This window comes from Eumetopias jubatus, unplaced genomic scaffold (genome assembly GCF_037043125.1).
Source record: "Eumetopias jubatus isolate StellerSeaLion01/CBP00866 unplaced genomic scaffold, mEumJub1_p1.0 scaffold_1, whole genome shotgun sequence".
NCBI classification, from domain to species: domain Eukaryota; kingdom Metazoa; phylum Chordata; class Mammalia; order Carnivora; family Otariidae; genus Eumetopias; species Eumetopias jubatus.
In genome coordinates this window covers 86820670-86844851 of record NW_028274807.1, presented here as the reverse complement: position 1 = coordinate 86844851, position 24182 = coordinate 86820670, and positions in this window count along the sequence as shown.

Here is a 24182-nt window from a genome sequence, read left to right as displayed (position 1 = left end):
ACAAAATACATGTTCAAATATGTTCATAGAAGTTTTGTTAGCAGTAGTAAAAACAAATTGTCAAAAACTGCTCCCATAGATTGTAGTGGAATATTATACAGTAATATAGTGGAATATCATATAACAATAAAAGTGACCAATCCTCAACTATACTTAACAGCACAGTTCTGAACCAAAGAAGCAAGGCAAAGAAGTATTTAAAGTATAACTCATTTAAAAAGTTAAAAACAGGCAATATAATCTATATTATTTATCAAATCGTTCTTGACTTTTCTTTTTCTTCATCCTTGTCTTATGGGCTTCTCAACATTTTTTGAGAAAGTTATAAATTTACAGATTATAATTCAAGTTATCTCATTTTAAATGTGCTATCATTATTTAATCTATTATCACAAAAAAACATACAAAAAAACCCACATTGCTGAGATAGAGAATCACTTTGTAGTGATAGAAAAACAATGAAAGGAAACAAAGATGATGAGAGTAACAATATTCCAACAATTTTGTTGTTTATGTCTAAAATTGTTAAGTGACTTCACCAAGATTACTTAGCTGAAATGGAGAGAACTAAAACTTAAATGCAGGCATTTCACTCCAGATCACTGGTTCTCAAACTTTAGTAAGCAATCTAATCACTTGAAGGTCTCATTCAAACTCAGAATGTTGGGCTCATCCCCAGAGTTTCTGCTGAGATTCTGAACTCCTAACATATTACCAGGTAATGCTGATTCTGAGGAGGACTAACTGGTTTAGATAATGAGAATAATAAGAGTTATCTTACAGGATACCACACATATACATTTATTTTTTATTTTTTTTAAAGATTTTATTTATTTATTTGAGAGAAAGAATGAGAGAGAGAGAGCACATGAGAGGGGGGAGGGTCAGAGGGAGAAGCAGACTCCCCGACGAGCAGGGAGCCCGATGCGGGACTCGATCCCAGGACTCCAGGATCATGACCTGAGCCGAAGTCAGTCGCATAACGGACTGAGCCCACACATACACATTTAAAAGATGAATAATTTCAAATATGTACAACAGTTAACATAGTGCTAGGCACGTAATATTCACAGCATAAATGCCACTTTTTATTATTATTGCCATTCCTCTAGAAGAAACTCTTAGTGAACAATGGGTTCACCTTGAATGGTCATGTGAAAGTCCTACATGGTATTCCACCTTCTTCCCTTTTTCCACTGCATCCTCCCGGGCTTTTCATCTTTTTACATGTAGATGGGCTTTTTTCCTCCTGGAACTTCTCATTCTAAGAGATTGGAAAATCTAAGAGATTTATAAACCACTCTTTGCTACTAGAAATTGCCTTCCATGAAGTATCTTTGACATTTTGCTGTTAAACACCACCTCCCCAGCAGGACTGATGAAAAGAACAAAAGGATTGAAAGGGTCAGAGCCCCATTCTGTTGCATTAAAATGAGAATCTGATGAAGTCACAGCCAAGCTAAAAATCCTTCAGTGGCTCCTTCCCAAGAGGAAGACTCAGTCTTCCCTGTGGCCTGCCCTTACCAACTTGTTCTACTTCCTCACACATCCCTCTCCTGCTTCCTAGTCCTTCTTAGGCTCACTGAAGCTTCTGAACCTAGGAGTCCCTCCTACTTCAGGCTCTTTCTCACCTTGTTCCCTCTGGTATGATCACTCTATCTTTCATCCACATGGCTGTTTATTTCCTAGTCATCCTTCCACATCTGTTCAACAATTATTTCCTCAGGAAAGCCTTTTCTAATATTCCAGATTAGTTCAAATCACTGTTTATGCTCTGGAGCACCTTCATCTTTGATTTCAGAGCATTTATCATAGTTTAACAGTATATTTTTGTATATGATGATTTGATTACTATTTGATTCCCTCACTACAATATTATTTAATGGAACTTTCCGTGATAATGGAAATCTTTTATAATATTAAACACTTAAAATGTGAGTAATGGGACTGAAGAATTGAAGTTTTAGTTTTATCTAATTTTAATATCCGTAAGTGGCTAATAGCTACCATGTTAGACAGCAGTGTGCTAGACCGTAAGCTCATAAGAAAAGGAACCCTAACTCCATTGCTCATTTCTGTATTCCCAGCTTCTATCACAGTGTCTGATAAATCATATGATCTCAGTAAATATTTGTGAAGTGAATGATCTAATGGCCATATATTTAAATACTATAAAAGAGTTGGATGTCTTTTTTTCTTCTTCTTCCATTAGAATAATTCCCTTTTTTTTTTCTTTTAAGAAGTTAAAACAAACATTGGTGACACTAAGAAATGCTTTTTGTGGAAATTCTGAATTGCCTAAACCTTGCAAGAGAGAAGTATCGCTTATATACAGGTAATATCTATTGCTTCAGTCCACTGAGAACACATTTTAAGATTCTTTGTAATTTAAAAAAGTTAATTTATTTGCAACTATTGTTTTCTCTTGGTTAGAATTTTCTTCCAAGTAGTTCTTATTTCTCATTTACTCAGAGCATTTCATAGGTTTGAGCTATCATTTGACAATTTAAAATAATTTCTTCTTTATGAACACATGATATTAAAGTAGAAAATAGCCATATGATTATAATTTATAAGTAAGAAATACTTTATATTCTAAATATTATGCCATTTGCCTACATTTCCAAAAATTACCTAAAAGCATTCAATGATAAGGAGCTTTCTTGAATTAAAAATGCCCAGTCTCAGTGTTTTTGAAATTTTACTATATGGATGGCAAAACTTTAGGTAACTACCCAAAGATATCTGAACTAGCCCCTGCTGCACACTCAGAGTTTCTAATAACATGGGTTTTGCCTATTCAATGTATTTGTCCATTAGTACAGTTGCCTAGCAGGAATATATAGTAAAACCTAATGCCTTTATCCCTGTAGGGAGGGTTACCTAATAATCCTACTGTTCCTAACTTCCTTGAAGACTTTGAGGTTCAGGAGGCCAATATTTATTTCACTTTGATGGCAGAGGTTTGTTTTGGCAGGAATTCTAAAGAAACTCTTACTTACCTTCTTGCTTATGACTGTAACTATTTCCTGAGTTTGAGATTGGGGTCATAGGGACTCTGCTACAGACTGTTTATTAAGGGGGTAGGATTGTGTACAACTGCTTATTATTTTTCTGGGTCTGTACAGTCTATTTAAAGGTCATCTTCCTTTACTTCCTATAGTAAGTCAGCCAGAAAAAAAAGATGATCTTAAATTCTCAAAAATATCCTTTTTTTTTGTATTTTCTTTGAACTTCTAAAAAAGTGCCCTTCTGTGATAGTATATATTTTATCCATATACTTGTCATCTGTTTTCAGTATATGGACCATAGGAAGGTTACCACCATGAAAATTAAATATTGCAAAATAAGATTAATGTGAAAAGTTCAATCTTAACATCAAGATGTGAGAGATCAGGCAAATATGTGCAGAATCAAATTGAAGAGAAAGATTTGTTCTGAGTTTGGCAAGAATGGGTTATACTCAATTGGTCATTTTCAATATAAAATATATATATCAGTCAGAAGAGGGTAGGTAGGGTAATATCTATGGAAACGAGAAAAAGAATTGCAGAAGCAAATGTTGGCAGTGCCTATTCCAGGGAATTGAACCTTGACATTTCCTTGGCTTGGCATCCCTGTAGGAGGGGAGAACTTGATCACCAAGAAACCACCTGGGTGTTTAAAATGGCTTCATATTTAATTTGCCTCCAGGGAAAAATGTGTAGAGAGACTGGTATGGGTATCTGGCTCTCTTGACAGCTATATTTCTAACAAGTAATAAATGACTTGGCCTACTGTCTGTGCCAACATTAGATTTTTGAGCAGTAAACTTGACAGTCTGTTCTGAACCAAAAACATTTCCCTGGTCAATAGGTTTGCTAGCTTCAGCAAATAAAATACAAAATGCCAGTTACATTTGATTTCAGATAAATAAGGAATAATGTGATGATCTAAAAATGTCTAAAAATCATTTTTCATTTAAATTTCAAAACTGAACGGAGAATCCTGTATTCTGTCTGATAACCCAACTTGGTGAAAATCTGTGTGTATTGCCAACTTGACTAACTTATAAGTCACCCTCTGGCATCACACTGGTATGAGCTAATATTTGAGGGTGAAGCAATGCCCTGCATTTGATAAGGTTTATGATTCTTTTCCATCCATTATCTGATTTGAGCCTCACAATGAATATTTGCCTGTCCTGGCATCCATGACTATCATGTGTTCAATATCATGAGAATAATGAGACCCTCTACTTCCGGTCTACTCTCTTTTCCATCTGACTGCCTATCTTAGTGGATACCTTATTTCACATCATTTGGTTAGCTGTATGTGTTTCTCTCTTGACTCTCACTTTGAACACTTTCTCCAACATCACTTTCAAAGAGCCAGTCATTTTATTTGCTTCCTAATTAATAAGGAGGTTCATTGATACGTAATGCTTTTCATGGGAATATAACACAGAGAAATAGAGGTTCAGAATATGTCCCAAGCAAACTTTTGGTTTGGCAGACATTAGCGTTGACACCTTTGAGTGTGGTTATTTTCTAATTCAGAAGTCTTTTCATTGCTACCTTTCCCAAAGTACTAAAGATCTGTCGCAACTGTTGTTCCAACTTTTCTTTCCAAACCTTTTTTCAAGACCTTTTCACTCAAGTAACCTAAGGTAAAAAGCACCAAATAATGGGATTCATTAAGTTAAATGAATGCATGTGGGCAGCTTGTAGGGAAGAATGATATGGTACTTTACTATTTAGAGTGGGATCGTTTCAATTACTTTGAAAAGACTGGCATTTGATCTTTATGTAAGATGGAAGGTTCTAGGAATGTTTATAAACTTCCTTTAAAAATTATTTAGATCAATAGGTAAACTATCAAAAGCAGTGAATCCTGCCTGAACAGGGAGCAGGACACAGAAGGGGACAGTATGATTCAGCTTTTTTTTTTTTTTTTGCACGGAAGTTAAATTAATATGCAGCCAGCAGATCTATTGAGAAGCAAGACTTGTAGCTTCAGTGTCTGAAATCTGTCCCTGATTCTAATGACTCATTTTGTGACTCTGTGCAACTTATTAACTTCTCTTTATTCTAATCTCATCTGCTGGAAAAGAGATTTAATAATACACGATTCACAGGAGGTTATAATCCTGAGTCATTAGTGCAGAAATCTGTAGAGAGAAAATATTGTTAGCTGGTAGAGAGGGAGTGATAAAAGTAATTCTGAAAGGCAACATCTGAAAATCTGGAGACAGTAACAAAATAAAATTGTAATGCCACAATTATGGTTAAAAAACTAATTTAGAATCAAGAAGTTGAGTCACTGGAGACATATGAAAATGGAGAGGCCCTGTGGGGAGCAGGGACAAATCGAAGCTATATTGTATCATGTGGCATGCTTGTTTCCAGTGCCCCTGTACCCCCTTCCCATGACCACTCCCCTCTTTGCCTTCCCTCTCCCTGCCATACACTGCATTCTACTGAGGGTTTCTCTCTTTCTCTTTGCCACCCTAAACCTAAAACTTGTTCTGGAATGCTTTTTTGTGCTAAAACAGATATAAAGTAGTAAGTCAAAAGGGTATTCTTTTACTGGCTGGCAGCAGGATTCCTTCTGAGAAAATAATATTTTTGGTTTAATATTTGAGAAAGAAAGGTGAAGCCTGCAAGAATAGGTAGGAAGGAGGCAACTAAAGTATTTGTCAAAGAAATGATGTTGTGAGGCGAAGGGAGCCTGGAGGAGGCTGAGAAGAAGGAAACAGAAGGCGGTGAAAAGCCAGTGTCTGAATTTGTAGCAACGGCAGAGACACTTTGTGTGTGTGTGTGAATTTTTTTTAATTAAGTTCAGTTAGCCAGCATACAGAGATACTTTGTAAAAACTTAGCTATCTAATATTCATTCTTAAGCCCTTCACATTTTTGTGTTCTAGAACTAGCCACAGCAACGCAGTTTGTGCTTTTATCTGTGTGTGGAAGTGGTGGAAATGGGTCTGAAATGCAAGCCCAGGTCACAATAAGCAGAAGCTGGACAGCTGGTGAAAATTGAAATGATAAATGATTTAAATGAACTCAGAGGAAATGGACTTTTGAGGCTAGAGGTGACTGAGAAAAAAACCAAATTCTCCACGTCCTCCAGAATATCCAGTGATTTCGACCACAAACAGAAAAGAGTTTCAGCGCATTTTGCTTTCATCTCCACAGACTGGTCTCTTAACAACTTTAGGATTTAATTTGGGCTCTCAAGCCCCTGTTTAGGGTTGTTTGACATGGGGCAGAAATCTGGCCACCCTCACCTCCCTCTTGCACTCCCCAGTCCGCCCTCACCTAGCCTGCTTCTAGTGGCAATACTAGAAAAGTGTTCCTTTGAACTATGAATTGCACAGCTGAAAAAAAAAAAATTGTTCTAAGCAGTTGGAAAGTCATTTATCTAAAGTCTCACTCTTTGGAAAGATATTTCTATTTTAACACAGATCAAATAAAATGATAGGAATTGTGTGGAATAATTTCATGTGCAAGGCTTTCCAGGGATGTGGGGGCAAGTTGGAAAAGTGTGCACAGGGTGGGGCTGTTAGATGGTAAGCTAGATGAGGAATCCGCAGTGTCAAGCCTGGAATTTGAAGTCCTCCCAATGGCCCCAGACGTTCCCTGGAGGAGCATTTTCTAAATTCTATTTTGGCAGGAAAAGAGAATAGATTTTAAGAAGAAAGACTGTAATTTGAATCCAGTTGCTGACCTTTAACACTGTATTCTGCCATCAGAATATTTTAAAGATCTTGAAGTTTAATAAGAAGATTCAAATATTATTATACTGTCCACTGAAGATAGAGTTGCTACAGCTTACCCTGGTTTTTGAAAGAAGTATTATGTTTTGCTGTGGAATGCTAATAATCTCTTAAATAGGAGTAAGAAGTACCAAGAAACTATTTTCTTCAAATAAGAAAAGGTACAATTTTTCACTTAACAAATTAAGATTTTAGGGGCGCCTGGCTGGTTCAGTTGGTGCAGTGTGCAACTTTTGATCTCAGGGTTGTGGATTTGAGCCCTATGTTGGGTAGAGAATATTTAAAATCTTTATCAAAAAAAGTAAGATTTTATTCCCGTTCCTTCCCTTCCTTCAAACTGCTTTTTAAAAGGCTACTTAACATTCTTAAACTTCTTTTTCAAAGGTGATACTTTTGAGAACTGAGTTCAGGATTCTCAAATTTCTTTTCTATCATTTGGTGCTGGTAGAGATCTCCTCACTTTAAAAAATGATTTTTAAATGACAATCTCACAGCTCATTTTTAAATAGCCTCTTTCCATTTCTGCAGAATTGCCTTGGAGTTCAAACAAAATGAGTCACCCAAGGAAAAAAAATCACAAGCCGTTTTTATGCATTATCCAGAGCAGAAATTTAATTTAATGGCACTGATATAGAAGAACTCCTTCATACAGCAATTTTAAAAGTCACTTCCTTTACTTTTATGACAGTTAACAAGTTCAGTTATCTATGCAGATGAAATAATAATGAGTGTTAAATGAATGGTCCTCATATATGTATGGGAATGGGGTGCTGGTGGCAAGGGAAGGGGGTAGATGTAATGTCATAGGGAGAAATAATTCTTCCTCCCACCTCCCTGGGATTAGAACAGTCTCAGTTACCCCACAGCTTTTCCTCATCCTCTGTCTTTTGTTTGGAAGGATTTTCCTATGGGAAAATGGAGGGTGGCAAAAAGGGAACTTGAAATGGTTTGAAATTTCTTTCAAAGCCCAAACTGATTATCCCCACCTTACATCTCTTTTTCTCATATTACAGAGAACTTAACCAGGGTGCCCTGTTCTGATTCAAGTCCTATGACCCCTTTCTGCCATGAGGGTCCTTTCTTTGACTCCTACACCTGACGATACATCCACTACAGAAGTAGATATATGTGTCTATATATGCATATGCCTCAAGAAGAAAATTTACACTTTTAGAGTAAGTGACAATACTGGTCTAAGAGCTCTCTGTTACATTTTGATGTGATCTCCTCTATGGTTCATAGGACCATATTTCTTCAACAGGATACCTTTTTTATTTCTTTTATTCAATATAATTACCTTACAGTGTTATGAGTTTCAGGTATGCAATATAATGATTCAACAATTCTATATATTACTCAGTGCTCATCACAATAAGTAATCCCCTTATCTATTTCACTCATCCTCCCCCCACCCCAGTTGCCCCTCTGGCAACCACCAGTTTGTGCTCTGCATTTAAGTCTCTGGTTTGGTTTCTCTTTTTCCTTTATGCATTTGTTGTGTTTTTTAAATCCTACATAGAGTGAAATCATATGGTATTTGTCTTTCTCTGACTGACTTATTTCACTTAGCATTATACTCTCAAGGTCCATCTATGTCATCATAAATGGCAAGTCTCAAGTCTTTTTTATGGCTGAGTAATATTCCTGTGTGTGTATGTACACACACCTTTTTTATCCGTTCTTCTATTGATGGACACTTGGGTTGCTTCCATATCTCTCCTATTATAAATAATGCTGCAAAAAACAGGGGTGCATAAATCATTTCAAATTTATGTTGTTTTCTTTGGGTAAATACCTAGTAGTGGAATTATTGAATTATATGCTAGTTCTGTTTAATTTTTTGAGGAACCTCCATACTGTTTTCCACAGTGGCTGCATCAATTTGCTTTCCAACAATTTGATTTACAAATATTGAACCACCCTTGCATCCCTGGAATAAATCCCACTTGATCATAGTGGATGATATTTAAAAATATATTGTTGGATTGTACTGGCTAATATTTTGTTGAGGATTTTTGCATCTTTGTTTATCAAAGATATTGGCCTTTAGTTTTCTTTTTTTGTAGTGTCTTTATCTGATTATGGTATCAGGGTCATTCTGGCCTCAGAATGAATTTGGAAGCTTTTCTTCCTCTTCTATTTCCTGGAATAGTTTGAGAAGAATAGATAAAAACTCTTTAAACGTTTTGTGGTTTTCACCTGTGAAGCCATCTGGTCCTGGACTTTTGTTTGTTGGTAGTGTTTTGGTTACTGAATTTCCTTGCTTAGGAATTGCTGTTTAAATTTCCTATTTCTTCCTGATTCAGTTTTGGAAGGTTATGTTTCTAGAATTTATGTATTTCTTCTATGTTGTCCAATTTGTTGGCATATAATTTTTTATAATATTCTCATAATGCTTTGAACAGGCTTCTGGTTTCATTCCTCTATTCTATTGGGGCTTGGAGGGGATTTTTTTTGCTTTTTTTTTTTTTTTTTGGTCTCTATCATTTATTTCTGCCCTAATCTTATAATTTCCTTCCTTCTACTGACTTTGGACTTTGTTCGTTGTTTTTATAGCTCTGTTATGTGTAAGGTTAGGTTGAGATTTTTCTCGTTTCGTGAGGTATTGCTGTAATCTTTCCACTTAGAACAGCTTTTGCTGCATCCCAAAGATCTGGGACTGTTGTGTTTTCATTTTAATTTACCTCTTTTTTTTAAATTTTGTCTTTGATTTCTTGGTTAACTCAGTCATTATTTAGTTTCCCTATATTAATGTTTTTCCAGATTTTTTTCTTGTGATTGATTTTAGTTTCACACCATTTTGATAGGAAAAGATGCATGATATGATTTCACTCTTTTGAATTAATTGAGACTTCTTTTCTGGCCTATCATGTGCTCTATTCTGGAGAATGTTCCATGTGCACTTGGAAAGAATGTGTCTTCTGTTTTGGGATGGGATGTTCTGAATATATCTGTTAGGTTCATCTGGCCCAATGTGTCATTCAAAGCCATTGTTTGGCAATTTTCTGTGTGGATGACCTACATTGATGTAAGTAGGGTGTTAAAGTCCCCTACTATTATTGTATTCCTGTCAATTTCTTACCTTATGTCTGTTAATAGTTGCTTTATGTATTTAGGTGCTCCCATGTTGGGTGCAAAAATATTTACAATTGCTATATCTCTTCTTAGATTGTTCCCTTTATCATTATGTAATGTCCTGCTTTGTCTCTTATTACAGTCTTTTTTTTAAAGTTTATTTTGTTTTTCTCTGATTGACTTATTCGCTTAGCATAATACCCTCTAGTTCCATCCACGTCGTTGCAAATGGCAAGAGTTCTTTGTTTTTTTGATGGCTGCATAATATTCCATTGTATATATATACCACATCTTCTTTATCCATTCATCTGTTGATGGACATCTTGGTGATAGACACTATGTGTTACAGTGAGCGCTGTGAATTGTATAAGACTGTTGAATCACAGACATGTACCTCTGAAACAAATAATACATTATATGTTAAAAAAAGAAGATAGCAGGAAGGGAAAAATGAAGGGGGGGGGAATCAAAGGCGGAGACGAACCATGAGAGAATATGGACTCTGAGAAACAAACAGGGTTCTAGAGGGGAGGGAGGTGGGGGGATGGGTTAGTCTGGTGATGGGTATTAAAGAAGGCATGTATTAAATGGAGCACTGGGTGTTATACACAAACAGTCATAGAACACTACGTCAAAAACTAAAGATGTAATGTATGGTGATTAACATAACATAATAAAATAAAATTTAAAAATATATAAGGTAAAAAAAAAGTTAATTTGGCTGATATAAATATTATTACCCCAGCTTTCTTTTTGCTTCCATTTGCATGGTAAATATTTTTCCATTCCTTCACTTTCATTCTGCATGTGTCTTTAGGTCTGCAGTAAGTCTTCTAGGCACCATATAAATGGATCTTGCTGTTTTATTCATTCAGTCACCCTGTCTTTTGATTGGAGCTTTAGTCCATTCACATTTAAAGTAATTATTGATATATTATTGCCATTTTGTTACTTCTTTTATGGTTGTTTTTGTAGTTCTTCTTTGTTCTTTTCATCCCTTGTCTTTCCTTGTGGCTTCATGGCTTCCTTTAGTAATATGTTTGGATTCCTTCCTCTACTTTTTGCCTATCAAGTTTTTGATTTGTGGTCACCATTAGATTCATATATAATATCCTATGCATATTACAATCTATATGAAGTTGATGGTCGCTTAAGTTTAAACCCATTCTAAAACACTAAATTTTTACTACAGCCCCCCCTCCGTTTTATGTATAGATGTCATATTTTACATCCTTTTATTTTATTCCTTGGCTGATTTTTGTAGATATAATTGATTTTACTGCTTTTGTGCTTTAACCTCTGTACTGGTTTTATAAGTAATTAATCTACTACTTTGATTATGTTTGTATTTACTTATGAAAGTTTTTCCTTTCATACTTTTCTTACTCCTGATTATGGCCTCTCTTTCCACTCTAAGATTTTTCTTTAACATTTCTTATAAGCCTGGTTTAGTGGTGATGAATTCCTCTAACTTTTGTTTGGGAAACTCTTTATCTCTCCTTTTCTGAAAGATATCCTTGCTGGGTAAAGTACTTTTGATTGCATGTTTGTTTGTTTCTTTCTTTTAGGACTTTGAATATATCATGCCACTGTCTCCGGCCTGCAGAATTTCTGCTGAAAAATCAACTGAGAGCCTTATGTGGTTTCCATTATATGTAACTGTTTTCTTTTGCTGCTTTTAAATTTCTCTTTAATACTTTTTGCCATTTTAGTTATTATGTGTCTTGGGATGGAATTCCTTGGGTTGATTTTGTTGGAGGCTTTCTGTACCTCCTGGATCTGGATATCTGTTTTCTCCAAATTAGGGAGTTTTCAGCTGTTATTTCTTCAAATAAATTTTCTGCCCCTTTGCCTCTCTTCTCCTTCTGGGATCCCTATAATGCAAATATTATGCTTGATGATGTCACTGAGTTCCCTTAACCCACTTTCATTTTTTATTTTTTTTATTTTTTGCTGTTCAGCTTGGTTGCTTTCCATTACTCTGCCCTCCAGCTTCTGATCCATTCTGCTTCCTCTAGTCTACTATATATTCCCTCTAGTGTATTAATTTCAGTTACTGAGTTCTTCATTTCTGGTTCTTTTTTATATTTCTCTATATCTTTGTTGAAGGTCTCACTGAGATCCTCCAGTCTTTTCTCAAGTCCATTAAATATCTTTATGACCACTGCTTTGAATTCTTTATCAGGTATATTGTGTATCTCTGTTTCATTTAGCTCTTTTGATGTGTTTTTGTCCTGTTCTTTCTTTGGGATATATCCCTCAGTCTCCTTTTGTCTTTCTGTGGTTGTTTCTCTATATTAGGAAAGTCAGTTATATCTCCTGATCTTGAAAGTATTACCTTATGAAGAAGAGGTTCTGTGCTACCCTGTAGCCCAATGTCCCCTCTTCACTGGAACCAGATGCTTCAGGAGTGTCTCCCGTGTGTGTTTTGTGTACCCTAAGTCCAGTCAGCTGCAGTTACCCATTTTGCCTATTGTGGAATGGGTTTAGAGACTATCTGGGGCCACTGTGGGCTTGTAATTGGGTGATGTCACACCAGATGCCTGCCCCCAGTCTTTCTTCTGGGGCTGCAGAAGCATCAACCTACAAGGTAGTCTCCCTGCCTTGTCCTTTGAGAGGCTTTTGTTGGTGGAGAGAGCTGGCAGTTACCTCAGATCTCTGTCCCCAGTCCCTCTGTTGGGGATGCTGACACACTGATCAGCAAGGCACTTTCTCGGCACTGCCACTTATAAGATTTGGCTTCTGGGACTGCAAACTGGTGTTTGGGTATACCCCAGGCACTTTTTCAACTGCTGCTTCTATGCTCAATCTCTACAGGGTTGTTTACTATGCTATCTCTTTCGGGGAAGGGACTCAGTTTCCTATTGCTCTTCAGCTCTCCCAGAGTTAAGATTGCTGATTTTTAAAGTATCTGAAGTTAAGCCCCATTGGTTTTCAAAGCCAAATGTTATTGATGACTCATCTTCCCAGTGTGAGTCCCCTGTTTCTGGGATGCCTGAAATGGGATCTGCTTTCCTTTCTCTGTGTTTGTAGAATCCCTCCCATTTGTGGTTAGTCTCATGGGGCATTTGGTTCCCAACCATGTTATCACCCCTCCTACCCTTTTCAATGTGGCCTCCTCTCTCTGATTAATTGTGGAAAGTTTGTTCTGCCAGTCTTCAGGTCATTTTCTGGGTTGGTTTTACTGATGGGACTGTTATCTAAGTGTATCAATGGGACAAGATGAACTCAGGATCCTCCTACTCCACTATCTTCCCAGAAGTCTAACAGAACACATTAAATATATATATATATGGAAAATGAAACTATGAATAAAAATATTTGACTTCTGCAGCTCTAAAGAGAGCTGACTCTGGAGGCAGACTGGCCACCCAGTTCACCTCCCATCTAGGCCCAGTTTCTAGGTGTGTGCCCTGGCAAAGTCTCTGAGATTCAGTTTCCTCATTTGTAAGATGAGATAATAGCATACCATAATGAGAATTAAGCAAGTAAATACATTTAAAGTGCTACTTGACAATAATGTTAGCACTAATAATTACTATTTCCCTAGAAGTAAGCATGACATAAACTTTTGGTTTTGATTAATAGACATAGCTACTTACAGTTTGCAAGTTATTTCAATATACGTTAGTCCATCAGATAGTCACAAATATTGAGTGGAGGTATTTAGGACTTATGTTTTTGTTCTCATTTTCTAGAAACCTAAGGTAACCCCTGCCCCCAAAAAACCCATATCACATTTAAATTATTTGTAGGATGATTTATACAAAGCAATGGAAATAAGCCAAATATAATCAAGAAAAAATAATATAAAAAAATCCTCCCTATTGACATCTTTAAGACAACTACTATAATAATACTTTTTCAAATGTCTTTGTTAATAATTTTGTGAAAAAGCATAAAGAATTAAAGAAAAAATAAAAATATGAACAATTGCAAATAGAATTTTAGGTAAGAATGTCAAGTATGTGTGTGTGAATACAAGTCACACATATATTCATATATATATATATATATATATATATATATACAGACACATACACACATACACACACACACACACACACAAGTTAAACTTTGCCCAGATTGAAACCACAATATAAAGATGCCATACATAGCTACCTACCACAGCCCCCACTGCCCCCTCATCTGAATTAAAACTACTTATCCAATTTTAGATAAAACACTAAATTGATATTTTTGTAAAATGTCTAAGATTAACTGAAGTAAAATCAGAATGCTGTGCTATTTTTTTAGCAAAACATTATCACTTGAGGAAAATTTCCCAGCTTGTCCTTACATTTTCATAAAGGAAGCTTTGGTAAAACTGCTGATAACTTCTCTCTTTCATGTAAGCAATACACAGGCTTGGGACAGAATGTTAGGAGACCCATTTTGGTCCCAGCCTGCATTGCTCTCAGGTGCGGGTCCTGAAGTCTACTGAAAATAGATCCCAGAAGGAAGTGGGTTTTTCTATCTTCCTAACTTGTACTCATGCTAGATGGTCTGGCCTTAATTCTATGGCACATATTCTTCATTGCTCCATTTGAACTTTCATCTGCTTGTTTCTTCCTGGGATTGTTAGCCCTCCAGAGCAGACAATCCCATCCCCCCAGACATAAAAGAAAAGGATGCTTTTAACTAATTATTGAAGACATACATACTGCTATTCTCTCTACCCTGTGATATTCTCCTGAGGGACACTCTTCCTATTCTACCTCCTCCTACCCTCATGTGCTCTACCCTGTCCATCAGGTCTACCATCTCACCACCACTTGGGATTATGAGAAGGAATAACAGGAGAGGGGGACCCTGTGACAATGTCTGATATGACAGAATCAGATAGGTTTCTGAGGAAAAGACCACACCAGGAAACCATACCACAATACCACACACATACCATACCACAGTAAGTTCTTCATGAAGGCCATTTAATCTGCACAAGTCACTCTCAGCTCCCTATAGCCTGGGCCTGGAGACTCATTGACTGAGATTGACAAGTAAATGGAAAACTCATCTGTCTTTGAGTACTAGAGGGTTTGATGCCTTCTCTGATTCTAAAAAAAGAAAAAAAGGAAAAAGGATGGAATAAGTAGCTTAGCTGTCATCAGTATTTTTTTCTGCTCCTTGTTATTGCATCTAATTATCTTGTCTTGGGGCTATTTTAGAAATGAAGGATTATAAGTCTTTTGAAAGCCCATGATTTTAGCCATTAAAATAATAAAAATGGCAGTGTAACAATGGTTACTAATATCAACTGAGTCTCAAAGATGTGAGGTCTTCTGTGCTTTGAATACATTATTTCATTTATTCTTCATGAATGTTTTTCTCCCATTTTATAGATGAGGACACTGAGGTTAAAGAAGTAAAGTAACTTACCAGGCCAATTATATGTTGCTGTATAACAAATTAACCTACTCTTAGTGGTTTAAACACAAAAATCATTTAATTTGTTCAAAACTCTGCCATCTGGGCACTGTGTGGTGCCCATATTTGTTTCAAGCTGGAATGATGCAAAGGTGGGGACGACACGATAGCTGGGGACTAGAATCATCCAGAGGCCTGTGCACTCACTTGTCTGGTGGCTGATGCTACCAGTTGCTTGGGTCTCTTGGCTGGAATGGCCACATGTGATTTCTCCATGAAGCTGTTTGACTTTCTCAAATCATGGCAGCTGGGTCCTGAGAGTGAACACCCCAAGAGATAAGTGGAAGTTGCTAATTTTAAAAGCCTGGGCCTGGAAACTGGTACAGTGACATTTGCAATAGTATTCTCTTGGTCACAGAGCCTAGATTTCAGGTAAGGGAGACAAAGAACTACCACTTAATGAGAGAAATATCAATGAATTTAGGGGCCATGGTTTAGAACTGCACACTTACTGGTATCATGCAGCTATAAGTAGAGATGCTGGGACTCAACCTTTCAATTTTATTACTTCAAAGTTCTGGTTCTTAATCATTTTTCTAAATCTAATTTCTAAATCTAATTTCTAAATCTAATCTAATCTAAAAGCTAATTTTAGATTAAGGAAGGGGAACACTTAAAACAGAGTTCTATACTGCTGTCCTGCCAGGGCCCACCTGACCTGCCCAAACAGCAATGATGACCTGCTCTCTCTTCCAGAACAACTGATCCTGTAGACCCCACCTGGCCAGCAGGGACATGCCCACAAATGTCACTATGCCCTGTCCCTCCAGGCCAGCCCCACTTGCCACCAGTAGCTCCCTCCTGTCCTTCCCCATATATATCTGGAGCCAGGGCCTGCCCCAGCCACCTGGCCTCTGAAGCTGGAGGCAGCTGTTGTACTGGGTGGACGGAGGCCCTGAGCATCTTGCCACTGCTCAGCTTGCTGCTGCAGAATTGTTTTTGATGAGATACTCAGCCCGCCCCAAACCACCTCCTGACCCCCAATCCGAGCTGAGTTTTGCCCAGTCGCTGACCTGCCCAGTCCACACACCCTTGCCTGCACTTCTCACCCCTAGTCCTTCCAACTCTGCTTGCTCCCACTGGCTGCATCTTATCCAGTGTTGAGCCTTCTGTTTTGATGACTGCTCACCTTACAGAGCCAACAGGGAGTAGGGCTGCTATGTCCTGGATCTGAGCTTGCTGTGGAGGTTGGTCTACCTCTTCCCACCTGAAGCTTCAGGCTGAGGCTGCAGGGTAGGGAGCTCTAAAGCACAACAATATGCGTAGTGTAGAAATACTAAGAGCTATAGAGTGGCCAATCCCTCATGTGCAGCCAGGGACTCCACAGGCTCCTGCCATATTTGGATGCACACCGCTCAGGGAGGGAGGGTCCAGTGGAGGTGGTAGCATGCTTCAGCCCACTGGGAGTAGGTTCTTGGACCCTGTTCCATGTATAAATTCTCCAGAGGGTTGCTCCCCTTTTTTATGAAAGTGAAGACTTAGTCTTACCATGTTCTTTTTAAAACCACCTCTCCCATGTCCACCCTTGCCAGGGCCATACAAGGTTGGGGAGGAAGAGCAACCACATCCATTGGATCAGGGCCAAGCCATGACCCTGTCTGCCTATATCTATTAAAGCACTCCCTTGTGAAGGAAAACATTATGTATATATGCATATGTATGTGTGTATGTGAGTTCTATGAATGCTTGTATAAAGTACCCCTCCAAAATTACAGCTTAAGCAGATATTGGAGATATTGGAGTTAGAGGAGAACTTGATGTGCTTCCTTCTGCCTCCCCTATATTCTACAGACCTGGATGCTCAGGTACCAATTAGTTACATGACATGGCCGTATTAGCCAGTGCCTGTGCTGGGACCAGAATCCAAGCCCGTGCCTTCTCTACTGTCTCCACATGGGTGTACATTACTTCCTTTATCCACTTTGGATATGGGTAACTTTTTATCCAAATTACTACCATCTATGTAGTGCTTTACAATGTGATTTGTGCTTTTGTCTTTACGATCTTGTCTAGGATGTCTGTCCTAGCCCACTGGGACAAGGCAGGAAGATAGAAGCAGAGACTCTAACGGCCAATTCAGAAAAATCAAACCACTTATTTTTAGGCTTTGCAATATTATGCTAGAAAATAAAGTTATAAATCAAGTGTCAATGAATAGTATAATGATTAGAAGCTGGTAGAAGAAAACTGGCAGTGAGAGGATTGACATATGGTGAACAAGGCAGACAGAGGTGTCCTAATGTGGTGTGGTTGCTTCAAAATGAATGTCCTGGAAGTTGAATTCTCGTGGCTGCACCTCTGTTAACTATAACCCCACCAGGTCAGACCCTCACTAGACTACTCTGAGGTAGGTAAGTTCTGTTATCCCTGTATCAATTTCCTAGGGCTGCCAGAATAAATTGGCCAGACTGGGTGTCCTAAAACAAGAGAAATATATACTCTCACCATTCTGGAGGTTAGAAATCTGAAATGAAGATGTCAGCAGGGCCACACTTCCTCCACAGCCTTAAGGGGATAATCCTTCCTTGCCTCTTCTAGCTTCTGGTGGTTGCTGGTGCTCCTTGGCATTCCTGTATGTCTGAATCCAAATGTCCCTCATCTTATAAGGACATCAGTTCTTGGATGAAGGTCTGCTCTAATCTAGTATGACCTCATCTTAACTTGATTGCATCTGCAAACACCCCACTTCTAAATGAGGTTACATCCACATGTTCTGGATAGAATATGAATTTGGAGGGGAATGCTCTTCAACTCAGCACAGCCCCTTTTAGAGAAATAGAGACTGAGGTCTGGACAGGTTAAGTGGTTTCCCAGATCATTCAAAGGAGCAAATTGGAATTTAAAACCAAATCTTCTGATTCAAATTCTGTGTTTCTGCTGTCCCATAAAGTATGAAAGTTTTGTGATGTTATTTGATTCTCCATATAAAGCCTATAAAAAGCTGCAGCATGAGTATTATCTATATTTTCACTAAGAAAAAAATTACTTCCTTGAACTTTCTGCCCCTTCGTTTATTCCCATAGCAACCTGTTATAAGTCTTTCATAAGTGTTATCACTTTATTGTATTTGCCCAATTATTTATCTGTTTCTACTAAAAGGAGAGGAAAAACAGTGTTGGTGGTGGTGCTGGCAAATAAGAGGGAGACAAAAGGTCTTGCCTTTGTCACATAGGTTAGATACAAAGCTTGGACTTGAACCCATTCTCAGCAACCTTGACTTCATCTTAATATCTCCTCAGAGTCCAACCTCCCCCCATGCACAGGGTCACTTATCCAGAGGTATCATTGGGCACAGTGCCTATAATTGATGAATTTTATAAAGGCCAGTAAAATGTTAGACACCTGGAAAAATATTACCAGCTACAAAATAAAAGAACATTACAAAACTAAATGCAATATGTACTTTAAATTGTGATAAAATATATGAACATAATAACTGCAATAATTATTATAAAATAAATATGTAAATCAGAATTGATCTAACACTTTGGTGCATTCTAATTTACTTACTATATAACATGGGATAGGTGGGGGGTGTCTCTAACAGTAAGAATGCCTCGGGCCTATAAAGATCCTAAAAAGGCCCGGATGACCACATTAAAATCAACCCTATTTATGAGGATCAAAACAACTCCAGATTGTCTGGCATATGAGATGGGAGAGTGTGAACAGCTCTTTTTTTTTTTTTTCTTTCATCACAAGTAAAGCTGCTTCTTCTTCTTATATAACCATCTTACTCAGGCTCAGTAATGTGGCATTTGGTGAGGTCGTCATGTACTATTTGTGGCTCACTTAATCCTAGTGTTCCTCCCGGGGATAGGTCTAACAGAGAGATGTTTCATCTTGGTGTGTTTTCCTGTGAAATTTTTGATCCAATTATCTTTTAATCTTTTGCTGCACAGTGTGTTGGGCAAGCAACTTAGCAGCAAGAGCCCTTGCCTATAATGACAATTAACCCAAGAGACAAGAGAACTGAAAATATTTTAAATCAAAGACGGTAATTCTAAACAGGAGAAAGCTTTATCATTTTCTTATCTCTCTGTTCCAGATGACACCCAGATAGCTAAAAGAACAACTAGATTTTAAGGATGTTATCAGTTTTCTTAGAATTAATTTTGGTTCCAGCTCCCCCTATATTCCCATCTATGGAATAAAAGTCTTGTTAATCCCTTCAACATGAACATTTTCATAACATTCAAAGGAGATCTCTGACATCGATGTGGACAACACAGTTCCATATTGGGGAATCTTACAACTCTAGTTGGCAATGAGAGTTTATTTTGTTTAACTACAATAAAAGCCAAGGATGTAAAGTGACTCTACACTTTTGTCATAATTTCTCAGCCTTCTATTGACCTTCCATCCTTTCTTCTCTGGGCTAAACTCTTACACCATGATTTCAGTTATTCTCTTGCCAATCTCCTCAGCTCCCTCAGCCCTTTGGCCTTCCTCTGTGCAAGCTTCACAAATCCCTGACCTATTTTCATCCCAGGATCTGTCATTTGCTTCTATGGGAAGTCAACTGAGCATTATTCACCGAGACCTCCTGCTGCCCCACAGGGTTACCACTTGTAATCTGTGTTGGGGAATTCCTCCTTCTCTTACCCTTTTATTTATCTTTGGCCAGCAGCCTATCCCAGTTTCAGTGAATCCTCCAAACATTCTCTTCAAGTCCTCATCCCAACACCCACACTCATCAAAAAGCTCCATCCCCTCCGTCTAAGCATTAGGCTTGAGCCACCTCAAGTTTCCTTCCCAATTCCCAGAAATCTCTCTATAGCCATACCTCTCCCTTTAGTCTGAGGAAAAGGTGTCATACCCTTTGACATAAATCTCCCATCTGTGCTCTTCACTGCATTCATCTTCATTTTCTTTCTGTATCCCAAAACTGAAGCTGCAACAAAGTAGAAGATAGAATGCTTGCTTAAAGGATAGTAAGAAAAACAGACAAGAGAACCCACACGGGTAACACAACATATGTCATTTTGCTCTTCTTGCTACAGGAATATCTACTATAGAATACTGGGGCCAGAAAAAAAATTCCAGAAAAGGTGATACCTGAACCAAACCAAACAGCATAAAAAAAGGTCTAACCTGGATAAAAAGTAGGAAAAAGACCATCCCATTCAGAGCAAGTCTGTTTTCAGCATCATGAAAACAAGGGAGGGCTAAGCTAAAACTGAGTTATCTACGTTGAGTGGAAAACAGTGAAATATGGCAAGTACTTAATGATCAGACTCTGAATATGGCATACAGACTAAGAAGCTTGGGTTTTTATGCTGATAGCACTAGGGAGCCATTGAAAGTTTCTAATAATGAGAAGGGCACAATCACATTTTCATTTTAGAAAAAAACATTTGACTGCAATGTAGAAGATTGCAGTGGGATAGGCATAAGGGTTTGAACTAGCAGGAGACCAGTTAATAAATTCACAGGAACCCAGGCCAAGAAAGCCAATAGGGTGAACTCTGCATTGCTGCCCTGGAGTGACAGTGGGAGGGGTGCCTTCATATGACACCAGTACCCTCAAGAGCATCAGACATCCCTAACTACAAAATCTCTGCTATGGATGTAGATGCTGGTCCCCTGGCCCTGTGAAGGTTCAGCAGCAGATTTCACTGCTGAAAACCAGGACAAAAGTAAATAAAAGTTGTAGACCCCACAGAGGAACCAAAACTGGGTTTCTAAGCCTATGTGAAGAACTGACAAGATCAGATGTGAGTGTGAGAATGTGTGTGTGTTGGGGGGTATGTATGAATGAGGTATAAAGATTAATGGATGGAGTTGAAGTTCCTGCAAAAATGGGCAAAGGCATGGGGAGGAAGGAGTTATAGCAACTAGTCTTATATTCATTTACACTTTTTACTGGAGTGCACCCTCAGAGGAAGCAATGAAGGCATGTCAGGGTCTAATCTCCTTGTCAACCGAATCTCCAAGTAGATAAAATATATGCTATAAGGAGGAGAACTTGAATTCAGAATGCCCATGGAAAGATGTCCCTGGCTAAAGATTTATCTATGATAATAAAACAGAATCTCTGGATATGTAAAACATGACTTCCTACAGATCTTCACCAGAGTTCTAACATCCTGGGGTATAAAATGCAGATTCCTCACTATTTAAACATCTCCTGCTATGTGAAGTAACCTCAGGAATCTCACTTAGAGACCTCACTTCTTGTTCTGAACCAGAGATACAGGTTTGCTGCAGGGTGAAAAGACATGGCTGACTTCCTTCCAAGTCCCCTCTGTGCCTCCTGATTGCCTATTCCCTTGAAGTTAATAGCAAAACTTGATACTAGGTAAGATTTGTCAGTCTGATTTCACAATCTAACCCTATGTATTATATCTGAGAAGCACTAGTAAAATAACGATTTATTAATCTTACTATATGCCCAGTTTTACCTAAGGAATGTTTTGTTCAGGGAAAAACAGGTTATACTTAAATTTTCTGGTTTTAAGTCTAGCCTGTTTGACCAAATCACATGCTTCTTTATCCATTCAGATATTTCTGACTGATCCATCTAATTGAATGTGAATTTTTATCCACGGCATCTCTCAAGCTATCTCCACTAACCTGGACCAGTGAGAGTAGTTCTGCCCTCTTCCTCCAACAAGATAATCTCTGATTTGTTTACAGTACATTACCAGTACAAGCAAAATGTATGTTAGTGCATGCCTTCATCATCTTGTTTCTCACGTCCCAACTGGAAGGAGTCCCATGGATTAGAGTAAAAATATCTGTAAGAGAACTTGTATGCAAAGCAAATATAGACACTGCTTTAAATCCACAAGATAAAGCAAGCAAAGCTAGGCTTTCTTCTCTACGGCAATTTAGGCTAGCAGTAAGGCAATTACTGCCCATAGCAGAAGAAAGCTGTCCCCACAAGTAGGCAGCCAGGGAGCTGTGAATTAGCTTTTCAACACCTGAAGCATACATTAGAAAGTTAATGGCTCTGCTTTGAGAATAATAAGAAAAGCCTGGAGTTAGATGAGGTCCCTTTCTTCACAGTAATTTTGCACATTTTAATAATTAGTATTACATCAATATTTATGGTATCACCATAAAGAGGCTTATTTGGGGGAAAATGTTTGATCATGTGCATATTCTGTTCACAGTTGTCCATGACTAGAGAGAGCTTCACGTCAGGGCAGGGACAATTTCTCTGCCAAGGCATTCTAAATCAATGCATATTGCCTGGAAGAAATTAGGCCACTTCGGAAGAACTAGCCTTACAACCCTAGACCTAAAATGTGATGCTTATCTTAAACTGCAGGTCATTTCATAGAGTGATGCTATGGCAGCCTTTCAAGTACATTTTTAAAGACTTAGAGGGTATCTCTGATACTATATCCTTCAGTGGTTTTCAAACATTAGGGCATTTTCAGTGTTCATGGTATTTACTCCCTAACACATGATGAATATACTTCTTTTCTGTGGTGTTCTCTGGTGTTCTTTACAAAAACCCTAAACGCTAGACTAACCATGAGAAAAACATTAGAAAAAACCCAGATTGAGAGAGATTCTTCAAAATATCTGGCCAATACTCATCAAGAGTTTCAAGATGATGAAAAACAGAAAGACTGAGAAACTGTCACAGACCTGATAAGAGGAAGGAGACATGACAACAAAATGCAGTGTATCTTGAATGGGATTCTGGAGCCGAAAAGGACATGAGTGGAAAAGATAAATTGAATAAAGTGTGGAGTTTAGTTAATAGTAATATACCAGTGCTGGTTTCTTAGTTGTGACAAATGCACCATGATAATGCACTATATTAACAAGAGGGGAGACTGAGTGAGGTGTACATGGGATCTGTTTGTACTATCTTTGCAGCTTTTTTATAAATCTGGAAGTATTGAAAAAATAAGTTTAATGATGCCCATGGAATATCACAGACATTAAATCAGAATCTCTGGGGGTATTGGTATTATTTTAATCTCCCAGGTGATTCTCCTCTGCAGCCAAATTTGGGAATTGCTGATTTAGATAGAAGTCAATAACTGACTTTCCTACTAAATCTAACTTTCACTTTTCACTTTTAGTTTAGGTTAATGAACTCTGTAAAATATTAATACCAGTCACTTAAAATAAAAAGGAAAGTAGAAACAGAATAAATTCATACAGTGGCTTTTAAAGATTACATTCTAAAATATACCATGAGGTCCGTATACATCTCATCTATTCTTTTACACTATCTTTATTTTTTTTTAAAGATTTTATTTGTTTATTTGAGAGAGAGAGAATGAGAGAGAGAGAGCACGAGAGGGAAGAGGGTCAGAGGGAGAAGCAGACTCCCTGCTGAGCAGGGAGCCCGATGCGGGACTCAATCCCGAGACTCCAGGATCATGACCTGAGCCGAAGGCAGTCGCTTAACTAACTGAGCCACCCAGGCACCCTATTCTTTTACACTATCTTTAAAAACTATTGGAGAGAGTTTGGTACCTGGGGAGAATTTTATGACAAACAGAATTTAGGCAATTTAGATAATTGCACAAGAGCCCTCTGTACCTGGAAGGTCATGTGCAAGTGGGAAATATGTCCCTGTGATACATCTATAAAGTCTTTACTCCAAAGCATAAACTTTTCTTCTACTTCCTGTTAGTTTTGTAAAGAATTAAGGCTCACTTGTAGCATCTGTCTCATTTTCCATCTCCATATTGTGTGGATAGATCTTCCCAATAGCGATACACTAAAAGTAAAAAATAATTCTAACTATGGGTCACTTAAATAAGAGAAACATTTTTACTTCTAGTTAAGAAAAAAAAAAAGACATATTAGGAGAGCTGATATTGAAAAGACTAGCTATTCAGTTGGCTGTTAGAGCATCTCCCGATAATCCCTTTAGTAGTGGCTACATGGTTTTTCAGATTCAGCATTTGACCTATGGAGAGTCATGAGGAAAGGAAATTAGTAGTTAGAAT